Source organism: Dromaius novaehollandiae, chromosome 1 (assembly GCF_036370855.1).
Source record: "Dromaius novaehollandiae isolate bDroNov1 chromosome 1, bDroNov1.hap1, whole genome shotgun sequence".
Taxonomy (NCBI): domain Eukaryota; kingdom Metazoa; phylum Chordata; class Aves; order Casuariiformes; family Dromaiidae; genus Dromaius; species Dromaius novaehollandiae.
The window spans coordinates 20,016,846-20,042,595 of NC_088098.1; positions in this window are offsets into that span (position 1 = coordinate 20,016,846).

Genomic DNA, 25,750 nt, shown 5'->3' on the forward strand with positions numbered 1-25,750 from the left:
CTTTCATTATTTAAGTGTATGATATTTTAGCAAATCTATTTTGCCATATTCTGCATATCAGTAGTGTATCACATAATTATGTGCTACTATAGTAACAAGTCATGAAATAATGTAAAAATAATAATGCAATATACATGAATAACAGCATTCAAATGCAATTAAAATCTAAAATTATATATATTTTGAAAATTAAGATACCTCAAAATTAAATGATTGTAATTTCCATGTAGGAAATTTAGAAAAGATCTATTATAGTTCTTAAACTGAAGAAAAAGAACTTTTGAAATATCAAAATTTTCCATGAAGTGAAAATCCTTAATGTTAACTTGTTCTTCTTTCTATTTGTAAAAATAACTTAGGAGCAATTTGGCATTCTTCACAAGAAAAAAAGAGGTGAATTAAAAATATCTGATGTAAGACATTTCCATACAGATTAATTGCTAGATGATTCTTCCACTCTTGTCAGAGTTCACCACACATTTTTAAAGTGAACAACATTATCTGCTGACACCCCTTTGATTAGGTATCAGAAAGTTAATTTGCATCTAAATGTTTAACACATCATTCATTGAAAGCTATGTTGCCGTAAAGTTGCTTGGTCAGACTCACCAGAAAATAAGAAGTTTTACTCTGATCTATCCATGTAGTTTATAACTTAAACTTCATTGAAGGACTTATTTTAGTAGCACAACTGGCATAAGATTTCCCTATTGTCATAAAAGGGAGAGGGTGATTCTTCTCACTTAGTAGTTGAAGCATCTGGTGAGATTGGTCTTTCTCCACAAGCTTTCTAGGGAGTATAGGGTGCCTGAAGTATTAACGTAAGCACCTCAGTTAAATGCTTTGCAATTAGTTGAGAGGAAAACAGAAATTCCTCTCATCATTCTGCACTCCTTTTCAGTTGTAAAATGGTTGACAATTGAAGATAAAAAGGTATCTTCCGCACTTCAAAAAATGTTTGTCTTTTTTTTTTTTTTAAATAAGAAAGACTAATCATTGTGAACTGTCATGACAGAAGAAAAATAAGGAAGAAATATTTTAGAGAGGTTATAGAACAGTTGGAAGCAATAGTATAACATCCATTCCTACTAGATTAAGTAAATTAGTTTTTTCCCACTTTTGAATAAAGCGTGAGTCAGGTATTAAGCATCTGCAAGATCAGATCCATAGTTGCTGACTGAGGCATTACCACTGAATTAAGAGATACCGAATTTGCTCTTAATCAAAAGGCCAAAAGGTGTCTTTTCTTCTTTAAGTGAAGAACAGACAGACATATACATTGATATGTAAATTCCCCAATTTTTTTTTCTCTTTCCCATTCTACATAACAGGCAAGTAGGATCAAGAAGTCTGCACACGTTCCCCAATGATTTGAAAAAGGGAGACATTTTACCCAAAGAACATTTGCATGCTTACCAAACTGTTCAGCAGCTTTTTGTTTTGACATCCTTCCGAAAACCTGGTAAGTAATGTCTTTCAAGCATTTTATCAACAAGTATCCACATCAAATGCATTAGCAACGGTAGTAAAATCAAAGCACTCTGACATGCAGCACAAAGCACAGCCACACAGTTCCAGATTTTTGAAATACAAATTAAACTCGTTTTATATTAATACCCAATTTGCTGTAAATACAGTTTTAAGGATAACCTAAAATTTGTTCTCCCACCGGAAAGCTTCTGAGCATTTAGCAGACCTGAATGTAGTCACTTAACATTAATTTAACTACGACAGCAGCTATGCTTGTGAATGATATCACAAATTACAAGTTTGCACTCAAAAACCTTAGTCTGATGCATCTTATTGTACTTTATAAGAACTTAGAGGCAACTTATTTTTTATGGTCACCATGAGGAAAACCTGCATTCTCAAGCAGTCATCATCATATCTGCTGCAGAATTTCTGAAAAGACATATAGCATGTAAATTTTGTTAGTTGTCTGAACTTGCTTGGAGTCCTGGCTGCTTTATTTTCCACAAAGTGCTAGTCAATTAATATGTCTGGCTTGTCAAGGAAAGACTGACAGGGTGCTGATAGTGGCAGTTTTTGTAAAAAATGACACTATTATCTTCCTATCTTGTTGTATATTTCCCTGTGGTAATTTTATTAACATTACAATACAATCAATGAAGATGTTTTCCCCATGAAGAAAAATCTACCAAAAAAAGTTCTACTTCAAATCATACTAATCACAGAATTCTGAGTAGAATAAAATCCATGTAAATATGCACATATAACCCAGAAAACAGAGACTTCATAGGAGTTCATGCCTACAGGGTGAGATCTATCCACCTCCTTCTATTCTGAAATTTTATAAGGAGACTTTAAAAAGAAAAAATCTGGAGGTGACACTAAAGCAAAGAATGACAATCTTAAAAGACTGAAGCTTCCTTTACAAAAGGAAGCTTTTTCTCCTTTACAATCACTTTTCCCCAATTACACATAATAGACATTGCCACGCAGTAAACTACTGTGAAATCCATTTTATAGGTTACTCTTCCATATACTGATTTACCATTTGGTGAATGAGATCACTAAGTATTCATCAAACACCGAACACTTCAGAAATACACCAATGACTGAATCAATCAGTATTTAGAGGAGCATTGATTCAAAAGAAGTGTATAGTGTGCCAAAAGTAGGTAATAAGTATTCAGCTCTGCATGTAAGATATAAAGGAATATGATTTTATCCACATCAGAGAGAAAAACATTTTTATGTTGTAAATTAAAATGTTCTGTTTCAAAGGGTGAAAAATACTAAACTGTGATTAATCGTAACTGTTTTAAAAGCCTATATGCGTCACTGTACTCCTCAATTGCAGCATTGATGTGTTTCCTCTAAAATACCATCTGTTTTGTTTAGGAGGCTGTGAGAGAAATTGGTAACTTTATTTTAGGGCTGCAATATCCTTTGCAGTTGGGAGCTGTTTTGAAGTAAACAGTCTTGTGACTGTAACACAACAATGAAAACGCTACCTCAGAACTTGAGCTGCACCCAAGCAATGACAAGAAGGGTTGAGGTAAATACCAAATACCCTTCATAGGCTGCCCATAGGAAAAGAGCAAGCATTACTGTGGTTTTCAAAAGAACTTTAATTGGCTTCCCAGGGGCTTATGGAGATATTGCAACATGGCCTTTTCCCCCAGGTGCTTTATTTTACCTCTGTATATATATTGTTTGTATAACACAGGGTTCTCCTTAAAAGGTGGAGCTGCTGGGTGAAATGGTACTCTTCGTTGGCTTATTTGAACTATGGGAATAGCAAACAGGGCTGGGATATAGCAGCTGGTTCTTGATTCCTGATTTTCATGTCAGCTTTCCTCTAGTTTATCAAATCCTCATGCAGGCATTCAAATTCCAAACATAATGTTTCTATGTCAGAAACGGCAAATGATTGATGATTTTTTTCTTTCTTTCTTCTTTCTCTTCTCTTCTCTTCTCTTCTCTTCTCTTCTCTTCTCTTCTCTTCTCTTCTCTTCTCTTCTCTCTTCTCTTCTTTTCCTCTTTTTTTCTTTCTTTCTTTCTTTCTTTCTTTTTTTTTTATGAGCAGCTGAGCTGTTCATTGTGGGAGCTATATGAAGCCCTTAAAAATTCCACTGCTGAAAATGAAATCTCATGCCCATATATTGCTATTCCATGTAAGGCATATAAATGTTAAACACATTCTTAATTCTTGTTTTCTCTGGGCAAGTAGAGGCTCATTTGTTCTTCTTATTCTCTATTTCCTAAGTATAATAATAATAATAATAATAATAATAATGATAATAATAAAACTAGATGAAGATTGCCCGTTAGGTTTATTTCAGTTTCTTTAACAGCTGTTTGAAAATATGTAGAAGAGATATGTGACTAGCTGTTCAAGAGCTCAGATTGTTTTCCATTTATTATGATAATGACCCAAGCCACCAAATACAGATTTCGTTCTTGAGTGAGAAGCTGGCAGCATGGACATTTTGCACATATGTGTGTAAGGGGAAGTGAAAACAGGAGGCAGACATGCATTTATTTGGGATGGGGGGAGCTGTAGTCTCTTTTTTAGCTCCATTCACAGGGGAACTATGATATAATGACTCTGTGATATAGTAGCAGCTGAATAAAATGTATTTCCTCTGCTCCCAAATCCTGCTGCAGATGAATTATGTCTGGAAGGGAGGAGATTCAGATTTGAATCAAGACCTTTGTTTGCTTGCATATATTTGAATCTTCAATGAAATGGTCTGTTACGTTTTTATTTCTAAGAAAAGGTCATAAAAATTATACAGTACTTGTTTGATTTTTCCTTAAATGCTTTCCAAAGGGGATTCAGGGAACCCATCCAGGTGGATGAGGAATATTGTGCTAAGCATCATACAAAAAAGGCAAGAACTCAATGTCTACGTCTCTGTGTTGAAAATATCGCTTATTGTGGCAAAGGCTTTCCACATCAAGATATGTCAAGTTAAGTAGGAACCATTCAGAACAATTTGCCATCAGCTGAAAAGCCAGTTTTTGGAACTCGGCCATTGTGCTATGGGTTCCTTTGAGGTCTGAAGGGAAGGCATGATTCTGAAGCTATTTTGCCTACTGAAAGAAAACAAAATCTGTAGCATCATAATCAGCACAGCTCTGTGTTCAGCAATGGTGAGGCCTGCAGTTTATCAGCTCTGCTCACATGAATAAGTATCACTTCAGTCAATGGGAATTCTTATAAAGGCAATCTGTGGGTCTGGAGATAAATCAAGCCACTAAAGAAGCATTAAAAATGTACAAGGATGGCAAGAGAGTTCAAGCAGTTTAGAATATATTTAGCTAGCATATAAAAGAACAGAGCTTGAAGCTGGCATGGTTTTACTGTAATGGATGTTGTGAGCATCCCTCTTATACCATTACCTCAGTGATATGGACAGGGGTGGAGAGATTTAAGAAATGGTATTCAAAATAAAAAGCTTTTGATCTTTTCTTTAAGTATGCTATTGTAAATTATGAGCTGGCACGTAAAGCACAGGGAATTATTCAGAATATGTGAGCCTCTTGTCTTGTTGAAATGGGCTTAGATTTTGACAGCAGTATCACTGTTGGAAAAGAATAACAACTGTGATTTTGTTACAGATGCAAACAGCAAAAGTAAAAATCCCAAAATGAAATCAGTGAGGTTTTCCATACTCTGTTATCCAGTGAAAATATTTTAAAGGGATATATAATAATAATGAACCACATGAGTACCTAAACTGCATCATTGTTACATGCACAGCAATTTGTATATCTCCTTTTACTATAGTTAATGTTGTTTCTTGGTTACTTTCAAGCATTATCATATTAAATCAATGCTGGAAAAAGCAGAGTTAATCAAAAGAATTATTGTTCCCATATTCTCAGCATGTTCTTACAGTGTAACTAGAAAATAAATATAAGTAAAGAAAAGGAGGTTTTTCTTTTCTTTTCTTTTTTACACCTTAAAATCAGTTGCTTGGGAATCATGTCCAGAGTCAAAGTGAAAGATCTGAGCAGACTCCAGAGAATTGTAGAGGAGACACTCTTTCCAAACCTTGATGCTAGAAATGTCCCAATGTGGTAAAGGCATTTAATGGATGTTTGTGTGAAAAGTAGTTACTAAAAGTCATTATTTAGTCTTGATTCCTGAATACTTGATATCTTTATATAGTGCTCCAGGTAGAACTATTAGGAAAAAAGAAAAAAGAGAGAGAGAGAGAGAGAGATTTTTATGTTATAATTTACATCCGACAGCCTTGTTAATTGTCAGGAGCAGTAAAAAATAGGTGAGTAAGCCAGACAAATTCCCAGCGCAACTGTGCAGCCTTTTGTGGTTGCACCAGGGATATACTTATCAAGTTGCTATCTAGACAAAGATTTATTTTATTTGAAGTAAGCACAAATGAAGTTTAGCTTAAGCCAAGTATCCGCAGAGATGCTTCTGGAGAGCTGACTGTGAACTACACTACTAGACACTGCCTAAACAAATCATAGATTTAACACAAAAACAGAAATGCAGAAAACCCCACAGCAGTGTGGGTGTGTGAGCAGTTCACTGAATGAGTGGTGGATGTTGTCTACTTTGACTTTAATAAGGTTTTCAACACTGTCTTCCATAACATGCTCATAGACAAGCTGATGAAGTACAGAGTAGATAAGTGGGCAGTGAAGACAACTGAAAATTGGCTGAACTGCCAGAATCAAAGGACTGTGATCAGCAACACCAAGCCCACCTGGAGGCCAGTCACTAGCAGTGTCCTCCAAGAGGTCAGTACTGGGGCCACTACTGAGACCAAACATCTTCATTAATGACCCGGGTGATGGGACCGAATGCACCCTCAGCAAGTTTGCTGATGATACAAACCCAGGAGGAATGGCTGATACACCGGAGGGCTGTGCTGTCATTCAGAGGGACCTGGACAGGCTGGAGATATGGGCAGAGAGAAACCTCACGAAGTTCAACAAAGGCAAGTGCAGAGTCCTTCACCTAGGAAGCAATACCCCAGGCACCAGTACAGGCTGGTGGCCAACTTGCTGGAAAGCAGCTCTACGGAGAAGGCCCTGGGAGTCCTCGTGGACAACAAGTGGACCATGAGCCAGCAAAGTGCCTTTGTGGCAAAGAAGGCCAATTGCATCCTGGGCTGCATTAGGAAGAGCGTTGCTTGCAGGTTGAGGGACGTGATCCTTCCCCTCTACTCAGCCCTGGTGAGGGCACATCTATGCTGTGCTGTGTGCTGAGTGCTGTGTCCAGTGCTGGGCTCCCCAAGAGAGACATGGACAGGCTGGAGTGAGTCCAGTAAAGGGCCACAAAGATGATTAAGGAACAGAAGCATCTGTCCTGTAAGGAGAGACTGAGTGATGAGACTGTTCAGTCTGGAGAGGAGAAGGGTCTCCAATTATAAGGGCTCAGTCTTCATTGAGTATTATTGATATCTTGTCTAGAAGTTGGAAAGAGCAGGTCTTCTACTCCTGTGGGAAAGAGCTAGGGATGACAGAGGTATGTTCAGTCTTACGAGCTCAGGGGCTATTCTTCTATATGACACCAGGCAAAATGACACCGACTGAGATGAAAAAGAGGTAAGGCTCCTCACTATTGCTTTGTCTCTCAGCCAGATTTCAGAACCAATGGGTTCTGGTTCTGATATCTTTTGAGAAAACAATTCAGATAAGATTTGCAGAGAGGAAATCATGGATAGGTGGCAGAAATTGGTGAACGCTGACAAAGGAAGAATCAATGGGATGATGAAAAGATGCTGAGATGTACTTAGTCAATATTACGTAAGGCAAATGGACTTACCTGAGAAGATGTAAAGTTGCCTGTTCCTATAACCATTGAATGAAATCAAACCTGAAGAAACTACTTGATCCATTTCAAAATAGTATGCTACTTTAAATTGCTTTTCTCTTTGGTTTTTGTGCTTGGGGAAGCAAAATAAATTCCTTCATAAAAAGAAAATTATGAAAAAAGAAATTTAAACACCTTTAGTGTTTTAGATCATTTAGTTTCTCCATGCATGAATAACAGTTGAATAATGTCTACTGATGTGAATATTACCCTGCAATAAAGCCAGTCAGAAAGGAAATCAGGATATAAATTATAAATTAATTACAGTCCTACTCTAAAAGCATGTTCTCAGATAATTCATTATTTTATTTTTTGTGGGCAAAGGGGGTGGTTATCAGATATCTCTGTCTCAAATGCATTTTTTCGACTTTAGTATGCCTATTTGATACAAAGAGAAATGTATGTTATTACAGAATAAAGCTCATAAATAAATTGTTATCCCACTCAAAGATCAATAAAATCAATTAGAGTGCCATGGTAGAGAATTTCATTTCATTTCATTTCATTTTTATTTCCAAGATATTTCTTCTTTCTTTTCTTTATAAAAAAAAAAAAAAAAAAAAAAAAAAAAAACTAACACAAAACTGCCCCAAAGCCTGCCAGAAAACAAGCCTGGTCTCCATTTAGGTGAAATTCAACACAATAAACTACAACATCTTACTAACTTTTGCCTCTTCCCAACTGAAGTTATATTTATTCCACTTTTGACCTTTATCATATTCCCTTATTTTTAGATTTCCTTTTTTAAAGTTGTTTACTATAGCACAAGAAAAATTATTATCATGATGCTTTAAAAATACAGTTGGATAATCCGTTGTTGAAAATGTAAGCTACTCACTAAAACATTAGAAAACAAGAACATTTTCCCATTATTTTACAAAAGCTTTAATTATTCTATGCAACTTTTTTTTTTTTTTTTTTTTTAACTTACTGGGTTCTATTATGCTCCATTGTTAAGTCTGGGACCTTATTTGTAGATAAAATGGCAATATGTAGTCACTCAGATCTTTAGCCAGAATAAGTTGTAGTTATACACACTGAGGCGCTGAGTGATTCTCTGAGTGAGAATTCTTCAGGAATTTTATGAACAGTTAAGATGGATATCAATTCTCTTAGATCATAAGTTATGTTAAAAATACAAATGAAAGGGCTTATAGTTTCTTCTTAAGGGAGTGCATAGGAACAAAGCGACTGAGAGAGAATGGAAAGCTACATTTACTGATGGAATTCCCTGCAAATTATATAGTTTGGATTCAGTGGATGAGTCATGAAAGATGAAGCAAGCAGTCTTGCAACCTTGCAAAAAAGAAACTAAATAAGAGGCCAGGCTTCTTCCTCCCTTTGGACTACACTTTCTTCCTTCTCCCCTCTAAGTTGTATTAAAAAAATTAATGGGAACGTTTTCTTATTAATATGGACTGCTTGTCTTGTATTATGTGTAAGATGAGGAAAAGGAAAATATTTCTCTTTCATTTCTGCTGCTATCATTTTAAAGCCAGTCCGTGACAGATGAATTCAGGTTTGACTGTGCCATGAAGTGAACTGGAGCTGTTCAGTCCACTAAGCCAGTTTCAGAAGTGCAGCTGTTCCTTATTATCTTTCAGCTGTTAGCTTAACCATTCCCAGTCCTCAAGCTTCTGGAGCTTTGTCTTCTTCCTTTGTGTTTCACTCTTTTTCTAATTTCACTATTAACTGCAGCCTCAATCTACTCCCTTAACCATGCTGAACTTCAGCAACAGCACACACTTCAGCAGCAAGGTAACATTATACCTTTAAAAGCAGGAACATTGCAGAGCTGTAAGTACAGTGTAAATATGTCCTGTTGTGCCTGCACTCTTCTTCCTCATCCCTTTATATAGGGATTTTTGGACTACTAGCCACTTTTGGTCAGTATTTGTATGTTCTTCTCTCAAAGAAGACAAATTAGTGATGACAACTATTGTTTTAATCTTTCACAATAGTGATATGGAGGATCATATAACTAGCTATTGCAATACAATTAAATCTTTTGGCCGGGAGCGCTTTGGAGGTCTGAGTAGCTGGTCTCAGAAACCCTTACTGTTCCCCAGCTAAGTTGTTCTTCCTGGGAAGCAGACACTTTCCTGGAGAATTTCACTCCATAGTGGAGACAGCAGTGTAAGTTGGTGCTGCGGCGTTCTCTTCCACTCCAGTCATCTCCAGACGCTGCAGTCTTTAAACTGCAGAAGTCCTTTGCTCATTTCCTTGTCTTTGAGATGTAGTTCAGTAGGGAGATAATTAAGTCAAGGAATGCAACCACCTGACAGAGAAGGGCAGGAGTGTGAGCCTTGCCTCCAGCATCTCCCTGCTGCTGGACCAGAGAGGTCTTACCAGCAAAGCAATCTTTGCTGCAGGGAATAGGGGCTTGTGACAAGAACACAGCTGAGCTGATCGTAGTGAAGTGGAGCAGAAGGCTGGTGTTAGACATTCGGTGACAACACTGGCATCTAATCATTTTGTAATATTCCCCACACTTCCATCAGAAGATGTCGCCTGAGCTTGCACTTAGTCATCAATATTCAGAAATGCCTGTACTCTTTTAAGTAAGATGAAGTTTGAGAATGTCCTCGCCTTTCCTTCTCCCTACAGCTGCCTCTGGCTTTTGGTGAATGGCAAGTCTTCCCTATGCAGGATCCTTTCCCAGGAGCCACTCAGCTGTTGCTTCCCCTGCTCCCTAATGCATGCCTTTTTTTTTGTTTTCACAGCAGCCAGCTCCAGCCTCGTCCCTGAACAACTGAGGGAAAGTCACAGCAGGGAAAAGCTGCAGCCAGCTGCTGCTGGCACCAGGGCTGTCCAGGGAATGGGGCATAGAGAAAACAGGAAAATACCTTGGTTTAGGGCAGCTGCTGCATGCTGGCATGCAGTGTCCTAGCACCTGGGCATGTTGTACAATCCATGATGACTCTAGGAAACTGAGCATGTCCCAGCCAAACTAGCCCTTTGACAGCTGTTAATGCCGTTAAAGTTTTTCTAGTCTGTGAATAAAGTTAAAGGACATTATCTTTCTTCCACCATCCTACACGGTATTCTACTATCATTCAGAAGCAAAAAACTTTCTTTAACAATGAAAAAACACTTAGGAGTTTTGCCGAGCACTTCCTTTCCTCCTAATATCCACATCGCCCCCCAATTCTAACTCCTTTGAGGTATTTATTCCAAGTGCTGTCCAAAACCTCTAAAAAATTCCCTTTAAGGAGGGGTGGCCTATGCAACTCTCAATTTTTATTTTAGAGCTGGGTATTCTGACCTAAAAAATGAAAATGGGAGATAAACTGTGCATGAACTTCACTGTCTCATGAAATCTTTGTTGCATATATATTGCACCTGGCTTTGTTTCCCAAAGGCTGTTGTCCTGTGGCCTGTAAACCTTATGAAAGACTGTAGGTCAATAGTCAACAGTAGTGTATGTAGTGCAAGGTATTGTGTATATTAGAGCATCTCTGGGGATCAGTCCTAAGCCTTGTTTGACATCTTCATTAATGATCAAAGAGAGGGAGTAAATGGGATATTAATGAATTAACAGATAACAGTAAATTGGGAGAAGCTGTGAATACCAATGAAGATAAGCACACAGAAAATACGGAGCTGTGGGTGCTGTGGATTCTGTTAGTTCAGAGGCAAAGTGTGTGTTGCTGGGTCTTGGGATTTAGTGCAAAACAGTGTTCAGAGAAGGTCTAGAAGAGTACACAAAGTCTGTAAGTAGAGCTAGAAAAAAAGGACAGATGGACAAACATGGCCAGGAAAAAAAAAAAAAAAAAAAGCAGCAGACTGGGAAGGAAACACTTTAAGGACATAAGGACAAAAGATAAGAAACACACTGAAAACCTGGTGTGCAAGAGGCCGGGGTCAGACATGGCAGGAGGGTAAAAGTGGAAAATATCAGCTTGTTCTGTATTAGTATGTTCATACCCTTTCTCTCTCTGTTTCTATATTTTCTATATTGTTATTATGGACAGAAAGGAGAAAGGAAGGTTATAAATGGGTGGCCACATAACTGTAGTGTAAGATATGTTAGATAGGTGCATCACATAGGAATGGGATCTGCACTGAAGGGAATTTAGATCAATTGTGAAGAGCAAAAGCATATTCACTGTAAGTCAGTGATGTATTCATTGCCTTTAGGCACAGCTCCTGCCTTGTTCCCCCGACTCCAGCCAGAGCCAGCAGGGCAGCTGCCATCTGAGAACCTGATCATTGACCCTGAAGCTAGAGCGCATCAGTGACCTCCGTGATCTCTGGAGGAACCCATTTGTATAAAGTTGCAAACAGGCAAGGCAAAATGAGGCTCCAGACAAAAATCAGCTATCCTTTTGGCACTGTGCAACCTTCCCTACTACTCAGCTAATTTCCCTCAAGTTTGTGTTTAACTTGGCAGGTCTTATATCTATTAGACAGCACATTGTTGCATTTTCAGGGAAAGCCACAATCTGAACTGTTTTATCAGTCTGTTAGATGATTAAGTTGTCTACTTCCAAAAGGATTTTACTGAGGCATCTGAGAGACTGCTCACTTCTAATTCCTGTATAATTTCCTATATGGTAATTGCTGTGATTGTATCCATAGTGATCACTCCACATTTGTTTTCATCTAACAGTTTTTGGTATTCATTGTAATTTGACTGTATAACTGAAGTTAATATATATGTGTATATATATATATAAATTATATTCATTTCTCACTGCCTAGATTTTAGTTACTTCTTTTCCTCATTCTCAGCTGAACTTTTCTTTTCAAAACTATTCTGTTAAAGAAAAAATACCTCCTGTAAGCTGAATACCAATTGTAAGATTAAAATATAAGCTATCCAGAGCACTTGGTGCTTATGATTTTTAAATGCAAAGGGCAGGATACCGATAAGCTGGTTAATGGGTTGAGAATCTCAAGGGATCATGTTGGAGCTGGGTATGATAAGTGAAACCTGGCCTTTACGAAGATGGCCAGTCTGATGCTAGTAAGCATAATTAATATTGCATCTCCCAAAAGACTGGAAACCAATTCCTCCCAAACTTGCTCAAGAAAGTCTCAAGGCCAGCTCTGTTACTCATGCAGAATACCATAGCACATGCTCCCTTGAGGTGACAGGCTTTCAGACCTTAATCTCAAATGAACCATATGGTTACTGAACAGACAATTCCAGTCAGCTATGTATGGTGTCATGGTCTATGGTTTAACAGATACGTAACTGATTCTTGGTTATTAGCTAGTTTGTCAGTTTATTAAAGAAAAAGAAATTCCTTGGCATGTCAAAAGTGTGTTAGTAACTTCCTTCCAATTTGAGATGTTTTAACATGAAGGAACTGCAGTGACTGGCAGCAGACTAGCTTTAGCTACTCTTGTTTTCTTTTTCTAATTTTTTATTTTTTTAATTTATTTTTATTTTTTAACTAGAGGAATTCTAATCAGTGCATAGAAGAGCTAGCTGAAATAGAACTCACTGAGAATTTTCACAGGACAGGCTCTTTTCTACCCCTTTTGCAAACTCATTTGTGTGTGGAGGAGGAGGCTATTGACTTTTCAGAACAGGAAGGCAAATACAAAAAATTAATTTTGCATGGGGAAGAATCAGCATGGCTGCTTTGGGGCTTCTTTCATAGAAGGCTGTTGCCCAAGAAAACTAGATGATTATTTCAGCTTAAAAAATGTTCTTCTTTTGTCTAAAGAAGAAATTGCAAATGCAATGAAAGAGAGACTAAATAAAATAGCCCTAAATCTATTTTCTTTTGATTTGGCTCCCAATTTTTCACAATCTAACCAATTTTTAGCTGAATTTCACAAAACACTTATCAGTCTACTGTTGGATTGAAAATCTGTTTGAGAGAAAAGACATATTGTCAAGGACAAGACTAATGTCTCAAAAGGGGAGCCAAACCATATTTAGCTATGTCAAACTTAAACTTGTTTCTGATGGAAAAAGTGTCATCTGTAAATTTATCACTGCTGAAATCTAAGTGTGTCTGTATAGCTATAAATATTCCTTTTCCCTAAGACTACAGGTAGCAAATCCATAAAAAACTATATTTGTAGCATTGAGTTGTTCTTGTGTATTGATAGCTAGCATACAATTGCACTGTGTGTCTAGTCTATGTCTGCATTTCGAAGTGTTAACGCATTCTAGGTTGCTATCCACCATTGAGAGGCTTGCACCAGAAATGAATATGCTGGACTGGTTTATTTTATAAATGTGCTTGGAAAAAATGAAATCAGCAAATTAATTAGCTATTAATTTACCCCACCTTTAAATGTGCTAGAACAAGACAACAACAAAAAATCCATGCAAACTTAACAAGGTTTTTTGCCTTTGGGAAAAGAAAGAAGATCATTTTCCTTTGGCCACCAGCCAAAATTATAAAAACAAAATTCAACAACGTGTTCAAGTTGTGCAGCAATAAACTGTTGTTGTTACTGAAAAATGAAGGAGGGCTACAGTAATAGTAGAACTAGAAATAAAAGAAATTGTGAACTTCAGTTTTATTCATCCTTAAACTTCCTGTAGTTATGGAAGAAAAAAGGACAGATTCTTACTGGAATAATAACCTATTTTGAACAAGTCTATTTTTGGATGGTTTAGCTAGCTAATTTACAAATTCAATTTCTAAACCAATTTCTTTTCAATTGTGAATAACATGAACTGCATGAGTAAAAGGAAAGACTGTTTCAGACCACATTGGCTTAATGTGCAGCATTTGTCAGAAAGGTAGTCATCAACAGCACACAGCAGGCACTCTCACTCACACTCACACATGGAATAATAAGCCTTGTGCACTGTAGTTTAAACTATTCTCTAGCCATTAGAGCCACAGGCTTATGCCTTTCTACCTAGCATCTGATAGTGGCCATTGTCATTTGTAAAAATAGCATTTTGATGGATTTGGGATTTGAGCCTTATGATAAATCCTCTTTTTATTATTATTATTTCCCCAGTTCCATGTGTATGTATTTCTTTTTCCCCCCTGTAACCAAGACCTATGCAGATAAACATTAAATGAGATAATTCTTTTCAAAACAGTCATTTGAACCCACAAAGAGAGGTTTAGACCTCTATGGAGCAGAATCCAAGTCTATAATATAAATCACATCACTGTCATAAAAACAGTATACTTTTTCAGAGCTGTAGCTTTCCTGCCTGTCTTCCATGATGATAGGTGAAAGGAGGGATGGTGATGCAAAGGAAAGTGATTAGTAACAAATAATGCTTCTTGTTCTCCATCCTTCACACATTGATGTTTACATATTCATTCACCCAACTAAAGTAAACAGCCTAGGAAATTTCTGATCCACACACCTTGCTCCCAGCATCTTCATTATATCTCTAGCATTCACCCTTCGCCTCTGTATTTCATTGCTGAGATCTAGTGCAGGGGAGGATCTGCATATCAGGTGGGGCTGTGCGGCTTTGTAAGTACCTAAATGTGCATTTGGAAGCTTAATCGTTCTGAGCAAGATTTATCTCTGAAAAGGTAGGAATTGTTGTATTGTTTTTGTAAGTATGCCTGTTATATTCATACACTTATAGTGCACCTTCAGCACCATTTCACTGGATTGGCTCTGGGGGGTTGGATCTGAACAGTATGCATTCACACCTTAGGTGACTAACCGAAAATGTGCAATGATGTATTTTCTAAATTAGTGAAAATGCCAGATGATTTTCCTTGTACTGCATAGGAAATCAGCTGCATTCCTGTGGCACTCTCCATTCTGTTTCTGCATCCCAGAATACATACAGGAGTATCTAGAGGCTGTGCCCAATGTCACAACACAACACAAGAGAATTCATTTAATCTTTGATTTTTTTTGGTCTTGCTTTGTTTTTTAACTTTTAATTAGATACAGTGAAATTTTAAATGATATGTTATGTCTTCTTTCTTCATGAAAATAAATACTTTGAGGCTCACAAGTCTCTTACACCTCTGTGAAAGAGTGAGGATTTCTAGTACGCCACAGTTGGATTTAAGATTCCATTTCAGATGGCTTATTCACGTACATAAAAATTACTCTTTCACTGCAATGCTTTTGTAGAAATGTAGTGGAAATACTTTCTATGTGAATAGTCTTAGATTCACTTCTCTAAAGTATGCTCCAAAAAAGATATCCAGCCTTTGCTACTAAAGCTGATAGGCCTCAGGCCAGAGTGGATTCAGGATATTAAAAATGGTTGGTTATTAGAAAGTTCCTATGGAACAAAAACTGCTGAAATGAATGTTGCCCACAGCACTGTTAAGCTATGTGTGTATATAGCCTAAGACAAGATTAATAAAACTCCTGAGACAAACTTTTAGGTAACCAGCATTGGCAGTCCAGCACCACAGACATCAGGTTCAAAGTCAGCCCAAGAAGTTCAGTAATAGAGAACACAGCTATCAATATCTCAGAGAAGCAGGTTAAACCTATCTCAGATATGTCTAAACAAGATATATTCACATTTTAAATATATCATAAATAAGCCATTAATCAGAAATAATGCCTCACAGGAGAGGAATAATATTACCTGACTTTAAATGCTTGCACTGTAAATCTCTGCATTTGAACTAGTTATCTGATGCTGCCGTTGTAGTCAAATGTAGAGAAATAGGGCAATTAATCCAGTTTATTCAGACATCTGGTTTAAAAGGAAACTAATCACAACTTTTAAGTGCCCATTTCTTTCTGTTTGTGAAGGAGACTTGCAGAGTGCGTAGGAATGTTGGTTCACATGTCTACACAGAATAGGTCTGTATTAGTCCAGCGACTCGCATCTACAACATCTAGTAGCCGAGAATAGCCAGACAATAAGAGAGTGAGAAGACGGAGACTTAACAAAATACAGATCTTCACATTTTTTTTTATCCCTGGAGATGACCAGGTATTTCAGGAATCATTGCTGACAGATACATTGTTTTCTTTTCTAAGTATAAAATAAAGGGAATCACTCAAATTTATGTATATTATAATCTAACATAATTTGCCTTTTGAGTGGTATTCATCTACCCATCTTAGAAGTTCAATACCTCATCTAACCTAAACAGCCCTTTAATCAAAGGAAAGAAAAAGACACATGTAAAAGTTGTTCCCAATAGAATTAGACACTTAGTTTAGGAGAGGAAGAATTTACTATGGAGAACCTAATTATTTCATGAGTCATGTAACTCATAACAGAATTTCACTTTTTAGATAGCTAGATTTGGGAAGATATGAATTTCTCCCCACTTTTATTTTAATGATATATATATATATATATATATATATACACAACTCAAAACTCTCCCTTTCCAGTTTTTGGATTTTGAACTATACAATGCTTTTAATCACACAGAAGGACAGAGAAAGTCTTTACTTATTTCTAGCATTTCTTCAAGAGCTTTACAAGTTCATCAAAATTCTCTGTTTAAATATACAGAAATTATCCTGTGCCTCTTGCAATCCTTTTGTTTCTGTTGTCAATAATTCAACAATTTCAGCATTTGCTATCCATCGGAATTGCATGTTAGCAACAGAACTGTGAATAAAGAACACCTGTGCATCCATGGTCCTATGTTCAAGGACCTAGGACACCTTTGGAGACTTTTCTTGCATTCTTTATTTTTTCTTTCTTTCTTTTTTTTTTAAGCCAAATCAAGAACTAGAATTAAAGATGAAAAAGAACAAAAATGCTTCCAGGCATTAAACAAATGGGACCAAATAATGTATTACCTTGCTTACTTGTAGCAAATTAATTTTCCATCCAAGAACCAGACAGTGATTCAACATCAAGAGATTTGATAAGCATATAAATGTTAAAGCTCTTCTTATTAAAGAGCAAAGAGAATTAAAGGGAAAAGAAAGCAGTATTGAAGTTATCATCTTAAGCATTTTATTAAGAATATTGGTGAATGGCAGCCCAGCAGAAACAAGCCTAATGGTTAAAATGTCTAAGGTGATCTATTTTGGAAACTCTCCAAGGTTCAAATAGCCATTCATGCCACAAAGCAAAACAAACAAAGAAATCAGCACTGATGGTTTTTTACACTAATTTAGAATATAAATACATTATTTAGAAGAAGGTGGTTAGAAACTGCATGAGTCTGTCTTGCAACATTATGCATATGAGAAATGCTTAGAGAGGGTTGGAAAGTTTGTATCAAAAGATTTTTTTTTCTCCAAAGATATGCTGTGATATCTAAATATTTAGTTAAATACACTTATTCTAATGAAACTTCATTTGATTAAAAAAAAAAAACCCTACAAAAATGTCAAAATGTTCTGCTTTGACTTTGATGAAATGGAATAATTTTATCTGAAAAAAAGGGAAAAATGGGAACTTTAGGAATCCAGAATTCTTTTGGCTTATTTTAAACACCTACTTTAGAACAAGGTTAAGCAAATCCCAGAGAAACTTACTGTTTACCATTGATTACAAAAGTAGTGTAGATTAAAAAAAAAAAAAATCCAATATATATGTCTACATTTGGCTGGATTAATCACTCTCTTATTTTTTGGCATTCTAGGCACTAACAATTTCTTCATGTTACCAAAAAAACCTTTTGGTGTCTAAACATCAGAATCTTGAAGCAATCCAATGACAGAATTTAAAAACTGAAAGCTAGAAAATACTGAATTGGCCATTTCCTCACTACACTAATTCTCAATTTTTCTGTACAGAAAGAATGCAGATAGATTTAAGGGGATTAGAATTAGGAAGATTATTTCACTAAAGTACAAGGAATGAGAAATTATCTCTTTTGTCCTTTAGTTATATCTGGTTGATCCATGCATTTCTGGCAAAGGCATGTAATGCATGTGCAGTGCTCACTGAAAGCGGTGAGTAAAACTGAGAGTGGCTGATATTATCCACATGCGCGTTAACAGTTTATGAGATTATTTAGATGCCACAAATTAATGCCCAATTTTACAAAAAAAAGAAAAAACAGGAAATTATGTCTCCGAACAAACTGAAAGAAAAGGAACTGTAGAATCCTTGCAGGAGCTAGTCAATGAAGATTCAAAAAGCATCTATATACAGAAAAATCTGAATACAGTACAAAGGGAATAAATTAATAAGAGAGCAGGTGATTGCAGCAGAAAGCTACAAGAGGAAAATATTCAAACAAGCAATCTGCAAAGGTTAAGCTGTACCGCAGGATCATTTAGCCACCTCATTCTCACTTATCCAGGAATATGTTTTGTACATCTTAATCTCACCTAGTTATCTCAGATCCTCTCATTTAATCTTATCTGCATGTTTTATTAACATTATGATTGCTCTTCCATTTCTTGAATGAACATATTAAATGGAGGTCAGAACTCTGGCCCCTGGAGTCAGCACGAGATACCTCCCATCTACTTATTTCACTGTTAATTTTCATTACCCTTTGTTATGGCCTTTTTGCCAGATTTCAATCCATTGACTGTGTTCTCTCCAGGATAATTTAGGAGAATTTTTCAGGTGAAATGTAATAAGATACAGTCAGAGTCTCTTCTGTTACATGAGTTTATATCTGCAGAAGCTCTTCTAAGGTCAACACATATTAGCAAATCAAATCTAGCTCACTGTGTCAAACGCTTCATTGGGATGTTAAAGAAAAAATAAATGTATATGATGATAAAAATCATAATATAATTAAAATATTTCATAAAATATGCTGCCTATTTTTTATGAATTCATTACTTTCCAGGCCCTGGTTCTACATATACTGAGATACCTTAGCCTGAACTGACTCCTATGACAGTTAAATCATACATTATTAAACTTTCCACAATTTATGATTTTCCTCTTGGATTTCAATGCAGCAAATCACTCTACCATATGTGAAATGAAAGAACCATCCTAACAATCTCATTAAAGTTAAGAGTCCCACTTACAAGTATTGAATTAGATATATGGGTTAAAGTCTTGATCTTTATCTAAGGTAAATCAGTGTGGCTTCATTTAATTCAATAGAACTACACAATTTCACCTGATCTGATGATCTGCTAGCCCATGCATTTTTACTAAGGATATGAACTAGACTTAAGAGATCCTGCTTTTAAAATCATTACATTCTCCTTTTCCAAAAATGAGTTTATACAGTTGAAGGTTTTGGCGAGTTTTTGGACTCTTCCAATTGTTTATTTGTTTTCCTCTTGCAGGCATGTTGTCACACAGTAGGTGTTTACTTAAGGACAAATAAGCATGCAGTCATTTTCACAGAGCTCTCATTAAGTGTTGAGCTTAGTTCAGTGCACACACTGGGCTGGCTTGGCTCTGATTCTAAGATGAAGTATGTGTCATTTAGGTCATAATGTAGGACTTTGCCCTGGCTGGACTTCCAACTAAATTAGGACATGTAGATGCAAGTGTATCAGCTGGGAAGTGATTCACAATTTAGCTGGCAGTTGTGCTTTCAAGCCCACACTTTTCTGTGTGATCACTTCTCCTCCACCTTCTTTTCTGGTGTGAAGTTAGAGACGTTGTTGTTACCCACCTGACAATTCAGCTAATAAAAGGTGTTAAGCTAAACCATGTAGTTGTGAACTGGAATAGGAAAAGTTTCACAAACAGTACTGCTTTTGACATGCTCATTAACTTAATTGTGTCCCAGCCATATGTGCAAGTATTTTACTCTCTTTCAACAAGCAAGAGCATTATGTTTCTCACATTATATTACCTTTCCCTGACATTTAGTACCTGGGATATTTGAGAGCCCTAATGAAAATCTGGGGTTAGTATAGCAAATGTGCGAGAGCTAAAGCCCAAATACAGACTCAAATTCAAGATAAATAATGAAAATGTCCCCAAGCAGAAATATACCTCATTTGATATACCTCCACTAGAGACTACTAGAGAAAAGTAGGTAGTGATATATATATTTTTAAGAGACTTAGATGTCTCTGTTTATGACATATAGGCTATTTTTTCTCACCAGCCCTTGTGTTCTGCTCCATTTGTTTTCAGTAGGAATGTGATGCAGCTATATAAAAGCAGAATTTGGAGAATTTGATTTCTGGAATATATGTTGACTGTGAAATCATGTGAAGCCATTTTAACAGAAATATATAATATCATAATGCATAACACTTATCCAATGATATTGGTACAACAACATATGTTATCTTACCCATCTGTTGGCAATGTCTGATGAAGATATTTCATCATGGATCTGACTAACTTTATCTCCGTCTAGGATCATTCAGTTCAATTACTTCATACTTCATTTTCCTTTTCACAGATACACTTGCCTTACAGTTCAAGTTACTGTTAGCATACTTTTGATCTTAAATATATTTGCAGGGAAGAGGATGGTTTTAGACAAATCCATCTGAAACTTTTTTCCTCTGTTAAACTTTGCTTTAAAGCTGGCAAAATTTTGTGACCAAACAACTGATTTTTCTTGTTGCTACAATGACAAAGACCTCTTTGTTTACTGTAATCAGATAAAATATACTTAATCTTACCCAAAAGCTGTTGGCAAGTTGGCTAACATATAAAGGTAGTGAATTGTACATAGATGAAAGGAGGTAAAGAGGGAATGAAGTTTAAAATGTTGTTCAAACATAGGACCCAATCTTGAATTTACCAAACAGTCTTTTAGTGAGAGGTAAACAGTGAGTTTACACCAATGGGTGCCATGCTCCAGTATTATGGGATCACTTGCTAGGAAGTTCATAAAGATGCACCTTTCAGTCTCCTTAAATATTCCGAATAGACTTTGTGTTTGGGGATCTTTCTTGCATCCCAGTCCTCAGGCATATCGACCTCACTCCCAGCGGCACCAGGAGGAATAAGATTCTGCAGAACTGCTTTGCTTCCACTGTGTAGCTTTGTCTGAGTTTAGATTCCAGGGAGTCAGTAGTTTCTTCCCACTTGGTTTTGACTACGTAGGGATAGATGGCTGGACAAACTCGCAAACAATGGAGAACCAAACACCTTTAATTTTAATGTATGTCATTGTTTCCTCCTTTTTCTCCCTTCGATTCTGTTTTACCTAGTACTCTTCGTTTGTCCTAGGCCACAGTGCAGCAAGTTGTTTTACAAAATGTTTGAAAAATGTTCTAGAAAAACATTTCCAAATTCTTCCATATGTTCATACTGCAACAGCCCAGAGAAATGCATGGATACAGTTGCACAAACACTGAGAACATTCATCTGAAAACTGGTATGTTAGGAGAAAGTAAGTAAATCTTAAGGAATTTATTTGATTTATTCAATGTCAAGAAGTGAACAACAACTTCACAGAACTGGAAGTAATTCAAACAAAATAGTTTCATTGACATTTCAAGCTGATGGATGTTGCCCACTCTGTATATTATGATGTATAGATAGCTGGCATACATATATTTTGAATGTTGAGTTTATATTGTTGAAAAACAATCTTAAACTATCTTAGCTGGGAATGGAAATCAAATAAGATTATGATCTAACAAAATGACTGTGAAACAATAACTTCTATGTAATGTAGCAACCAGAAAGCAAAATCTGCAATATTACTCTATATAATGCCAGATTTTAACAGCACCTAGACAAGCAACATTTTTCAGGCATGAGAAAGGGGGAAGAAAGGAAACAATTTCAGTGCTCAGGTTTGACATCATGAGCTTGTCTTGCCTTTTACACATTGCCATCTTTTATACTTGAATTTTCTCTCAGTTTGCATGAAAACAAGCGTTTGTGCATAGGCAATTCCATGGCGCATTTAGCCATCAACAAGGCTTATTTTGATCCATTTACAGGGAAGTGATATTTCTGTAAGAGCACTACAGCCGGTGTGGAAGAGTTTAAATGAAAATTGTACTTCAGAAGCCACAAAAACTGCTCCCTTGTGTCCAGTAGCTTTTATGAGCCCTTTCAAATAGGCAGCAGGCCTGTTAACAGACCATGATGACATGAGAAACATATTGTATAATCTAATTATTTTATGTTAAAAAGAGTTATGATTCATCGAAATAACGAAACATAATCCAGTGATAATTGATAGTGCATTAGCTTTTATGGGATATGGAATAAGGAAGTAATGGGAAGAAATCAAATATATGCTATTCTGCTGTATGCTAACTTCTACTTAACATGCAGGTTAGTATATAAATAAGAGCTCTGAATTACAGTAAAACTGTCAATACTGCTGCTGCAAAGGCTGTGAAATGTAAAATATCTTTTCACCTCACCTGTTTTTATCATATTTTAAATAAAATTACTATGTTCATTCTGAAGTTCTTGAAATCTTTTATAGATGTTGTAAATAGCTGTTCCCTCATTTTTGTATGAGGAAAGTATATAGCTATACTGTTAACAAGAGCATATGCTGAAAAGAAGGGCTTTGTAGTAAATCAGGCTGGTGTTATATATACCGGAAACCTTATGAAGTTCAAGTTTATGGCATCAAGCAGCTTGAAGTGGTCTAAAGCATAATAAAATGACTCAGGTTTTAAAAAATCCCCTCCAAAATACCAACTTGTCTGTCACATTTAAGTTGTAATAACTAAGTACAACCTTTACCCCACAGGCAAGATAAATTAATATGTAGAAAAACATAGCAAATATTACAAAATTAAAATTATAGCTACCATAATAGCTAAATGAAGTAGTCTTGCAGCTCTTAAAAGGTAATTTTGCTAAAGTCAGTGGCCTCAAGTATCCTCTTCACTGGAGAGGAAAAGGAGGGAGAGCAGTGGGAAATGAATGCTCCCTAGTTCTGCAACAGCTTGTCCTTGTCTAAAAGTTCTCATATTTTACATGTGTCCTTTCTTTTTTTAGACTCTCTTCAACTTAATGTACAGTTTGATTTTTAGGCTTTATGACTCCTCCTCTCATCTAGCCTTATGGTCCCTACATCCGGTGAATGTGAACATCCCCTGCAGGCAGATAAATTTTACCTGCTTTCCTGTGCAAAGTCGGGAAGTGCCGTGAAAGAGGGTGGGCTGGAACCTCCCTTTCAGCAACCACACAGGAAAGCGGGCACTGGCCAGCCTGCCGCGACTCCTGGCTGCACCACACTAGCCTCATGCTCAGCTGGAGCTGGGGCACAAGATCCGAGTATGAACCACAGGCTGTTCTGTCAGACTGGTGCTGCAGGAGATGTTATCTCCCTTGTCCTTATGAGTTACCTACGTACCTCTTCACTACCCTACCATACCTTCTCTTGCCTTCAGGAACTACTTCTCCTCTGCCCTTCCCCTGCAACCACCATTAGAAAATATTGCTTGAATTAGAGTGCAATGTCAAAGTTATAGATGTCGAGCTCTGTTGCAGAACCCAGAATCCAGCCTGAGGTGACTATATTTTCTATTGCTCTTTAGTAATTATGCAGAAACTGCAGAAACTGCTCTGTGGACTATGAAGGTAGAAAGTAAGATGCCTATGCTAGGGTTACATAGCAGACAAACTAGGGGTTTTTTTTTATGGCCACAGCTTTACATTTAAGCATTTAGAATCCCTCTGAGTGCCACTTCTGTAACCTGAATTATTTTTCTTTTAAAAAATCTGGCCCTAGGGAAGATTATAATGTACAGCTTGCAAGAAAGTTGATGTAATTATTGATGGACATAAGTTGCTAATTTTCCCTGACATAAGCCTGCTGCACAACATCAAAGGAAGCAACTGAATGAAAAAATAGAAAAAAAAGAGATGAATGACGATGTCACTGCGTCAATCTTGTTTGCAGCCAAACTGAGCTTCACACAGACAGGAAAACTCATTTTAGGACTTGGCTTATGCGACCCATCTATTCATCTGGATCCAGAATAAGAACCTGCAATTTGCCGCTTCATCTGATCCTGACTTTTTGGGAAATTATTAGATTTTCCTGACCCTTCCTGCCAGATCTTAATTGTACGGTTGTTAGATGGATGAATGTTAATTGTGGGTGTTGTTGGCTGTCCTCCTTTTCCTCTTCCCCTCCTCCTGTTCTACTTAATCAAATATTAACTCCAGTTTAATTACTTTGTTACCCATTCTGGCATTGCTTCAACTACAAAAATACACATCTTTATTAAATAGATTATCTACTTTAGTCTGCCTTAGCAAAATAATACTATCCATTCAAAATGTAGTCACTTCGAAAATTACATAGAATTTCAGCTATTGCATCCATTCTCACTAGTTTTTGAAATTTCACAGTCACAGTTTCCTGTATTAATTTTCTTTCTCCTGTGGCAGAACCTTGAATCTAACCCTTCCTACTTTCAATATGCCAAGTATAATTCAAATATCTTTGTATGCTAAAAGTAGTCAGGTGTAAGCTCACTTGGTTTGAACTGCCTGCCTTACAAAACAGATTCATACCACTGCTACAGCTTAGCCCCTGCAAGTCAAAGTGCTATATGCTGCAGTTGCAGGGAAAAAAGAGAGAAGTGTAACATGGACATTGAAAGAGAAATTTACAGAATTTTTATTTGAGAATTTTATTAGAGATCTTAATTATCCTTTCTTAAGTATCTCAAAACATCTAAGAATAGACACCTCTAGACAACTCTCACTTATCCTGATAGCTATTCTGTCCATAACTAATGATATGAAGTTCTTTAGAGTTGGTTTCTAAAGTGTGCTTTCAAAGCTTGAAGGAAAAAAAATGAAGAGAAGCTAGGTCTATACATCTTCCCAGTAGACTTTCCTCCCCTTCCCAGATGAATCACCTGTCTTAGTTACATGAAATGCACTTTTCATTTCGTTCTTATTTCCCTAAACATACCAAAATATGGTATGCTGCTTAACCACTTTTATAGAAGTAGATAAGCAGAAGTGGGAAATCAGAAGAGTCAATGAACTGACAAACTAAGCTGAACTGGGGCCTAAGGGTAAAGATTTGTCACTTGTATTTGTCATGTTCCCTGCTAAAGGAAGACAGAAGAGAGAGAAGAAGGTGCTTCTAGAACAAGAATGCATCACACACTACAATTTATGTCTTTAGGCTGATGTATCTGAAGCCCTCAATTTAAATTTCTTATACATAAAAAAGTCAATAGCCTTGTCACAGGGTGAAACCTAGCTGAAAGTACAGCTCAGACAAAATGAGGCCTGGACTATATCTGCCCAACTCTAAGTGATAAGATGATTCTGGTATGTGCTGGAAAGACAAAGAAGCACAGATAATTATCATGAGGGCAGCCCAGCTGAAAGCACTGCTAAATGAGAGCTGAACCACATCTGCCCTCCTGTAATAGTTTAGCTATGGATTGGAAAGAAACAAAAAATCATAGATAAGTTTTTAATCATTTTGCATCCTGGTAACAAATATGGGGCAGAAGACTGGAAGGCAATACTATCCCAGGTAATACGCTTTAGATGTGGAGAAGGTAAAAGATATTGGGGGTATGAGTCTAACAATGTTATTGGCAGCTTATGCCACCCACTTAAGTTAAAAAGCAATAGTGTAAACCATAGTCCCTTAGCAGGAACACATCCACAGAGGTCCAACAGAACACTGAACCCAGAGTGGAACGGTGACATGTGGGAGCCAGGCCACCAGCCAGGACTCAGGCACCCCAACC